We start from the raw sequence: 2,494 nt of genomic DNA on the forward strand, positions 1-2,494 counted from the left end.
CCAGTCCAGACCAGTCCGGACCTGGGTGGTTTGGATTGGGGGGGGGTCGCTTTAAGAGCGGCGGGAGGATTTACTTACCCCTCCCACCCCTTTCCCGCTTGCCGCTGTAAACATACGAGTAATTGAGCCGCCCCTTCCCCGACGTTACTTGCAAAACCTCCCAGGAGTGCACTCCGCACGCACGTCACAGAGACGAGCGCGCGCTTAACGTCACTGTGACATGCGCGCAGGCGCGCAATGCACTCCTGGGAGGTTTTGCAAGTAACGTCGGGGAAGGGGCGGCAGGGAGGTATCCTGCCGCCCCAATTACTCGTATGTTTATGGTGGCAAGCGGGAAAGCGGCGGGAGGGGTAAGTAAACCCTCCCACCGCTCTTAAAGTGACCCCACCCCACCCCAGTGCCAGACCGCAGTTGGCGGTTCCGTGCACACCCCTAGAGTGCAGTAACCTCTGGCAGGCATCAAAACAAACTTCACAAATAGTAACCCAATAAAGCCCATTACTGTCAGTAGGACAAATGACCAGGCTTGGTTAAATGGCAAAAGCCGGGGACTCAGGCTAGCAGCAGGACTAATCACTAAGGCATTTCAGCTCTTGGAAGAGAATTTTAGCCACACAGTCAACATAATTCTCCGCCTTGGGCAGCAACTGCTTCAGTCACCCACCTGTTTGTTCAGCTAATAACCCGATGGCCATAGAATTAAACAATGGAAGGAAGGCCCTACCTAATACCGACCTGGTAGCAAAATATCGATCAAAGCAGAGAGAAAGAACAGCCAACGGACTGAGAATGTCTGTTCAGATTTCATTTTGCATGCCAGCCTGCACTGATTTATTTTTTTTTAGGGGGGTGCAAGTGATGTCCCCACCACTATGCATGCAAATGCACCTCCAAAGCTTACATTTCTAGTTCTTGCTGATTGATAAGTGCCGTCAAGTTGGTGTCGACTCTTAGCAACCACATAGATAGATTCTTTCCAGGATAATCTGCCTTCAACTTGGCCTTTTAGGTCTCTCAGTGGTGCATTCACTGCTGTCGTAATCACAGGGGTGTAACTTTAATAGGGCAGGGGGAGACAGTGTTTGGGGCCCCACTGCCTTGGGGACCCCCTCCCCCAGAGGCAAGTCACATGACAGGGAAATGCATTAAATGACTTGCATCATCCACAATTTACAAAACCTTTTAAAATATAATTTAGGATGATGTTCTATAGTGGCACATAGGAGAGAGAGAGAGAGAGAGAGAGAGATGCTTTTTGTTACCACTGTTCAGCTTCTTTTAAGATTTCTTTACTTCATGAGCTGAGCTTCAGTGAGTGGGGGGCATTTTAAAATCTTGTCTCTGGGCCCACTCCAACCTTGCTATGCCCCTGCGTAATCGAGTCCATCCACCTTGCTGCTGTTCGTCCTCTTAGTTCTTTCCGGTATGTATGTATTTAAGCGAGCATGGGGGGTACATCAAGATGAACCAGTCTGAATCCTGCAACTGGAACTTGGGACCATCAATCCCTTTTAAAGGATCAAGCCAGGAGTGTATAGAAATCCAAAGGGTCACTCACCACGCTGCTGAAAATATTGGAGAGTCTGTGTGGCTTAGTGGCTTGGACGGGGCGGCCCCACCATGAAGCAAGGTGACGTAGTCATCTCAGGGAGCAGATTGTTGGGGCAATTGCTGTAGCTTAGCGGTAGAGCATTGGATTTACATGCAGAAGGTCCCAGGTTCAACCCACGGCATCTTCAGGTAACGCTTGGAAAGACTTCTGCCTGAAACCCTGGAGAACTGCTGCCAGCCAGTGTTGAGCTAGATGGGCCAATGGCCTGATTTGGTAGAAGGCAACTTCCTTGGAAATGGTGCTGCTGTAGCTTAGTGGTAGAGCATCTGCTTAGCATGCGGGAGGTCCTGGTTCAATCCCTGGCAGCATCTCCAGGCAGGGTTGGGAAAGACCCCAACATGAAACCCTGGAGAGATGCTGCCAAGCAGTGTAGACAATATTGAGCTGGGGGGGGGGGCAATAGTCTCAGTAGACAGCAGCTTCCTAGGGGATGAGGCCTCTCTGGGCTCCCCGCAGTCTGGCATCAGCAGCTGGATGCATCAGCAGCTGCCAGACGATTTAAAAAACAGGGTTAAGGTAACACTCGCTCCCTTAACCTTGTTTTAAAGGGTGGCTACTTAGGTGGGTTTGCCACAGTGGTGCCACCAAGAAGACATCTTGGGGGATGAAGAGGCTGGTTTTAGAATGGGGCGCTCAACTATGGATCATTCCTTAGTGCTACACCATCTTATTGAGAACATAAGAACAGCCCTGCTGGATCAGGCCCAAGGCCCATCTAGTCCAGCATCCTGATTCACACAGTGGCCCATCAGATGCCGCTGGAAGCCTACAGGCAGGAGGTGAGGACATGCCCTCTCTCCTGCTGTTACTCCACTGCAACTGGTATTCAGAGGCATCCTGCCTCTGAGGCTGGAGGTGGCCTATAGTATAGCCCTCCAGCTA

At 51.0% G+C, this 2,494-nt stretch overlaps 1 non-coding gene across 1 annotated transcript; it reads left to right on the forward strand.

Annotated features, from left to right (window-relative positions):
• The first annotated feature begins 1,852 nt into the window (after window positions 1–1,852).
• TRNAA-AGC (transfer RNA alanine (anticodon AGC)) lies at window positions 1,853–1,923 on the forward strand. Its single transcript has one exon. It is a non-coding gene; the product is annotated as a tRNA-Ala (tRNA).
• Window positions 1,924–2,494: the final 571 nt, after the last annotated feature.

This window comes from Hemicordylus capensis, chromosome 7 (assembly GCF_027244095.1).
Source record: "Hemicordylus capensis ecotype Gifberg chromosome 7, rHemCap1.1.pri, whole genome shotgun sequence".
Lineage (NCBI taxonomy): Eukaryota > Metazoa > Chordata > Lepidosauria > Squamata > Cordylidae > Hemicordylus > Hemicordylus capensis.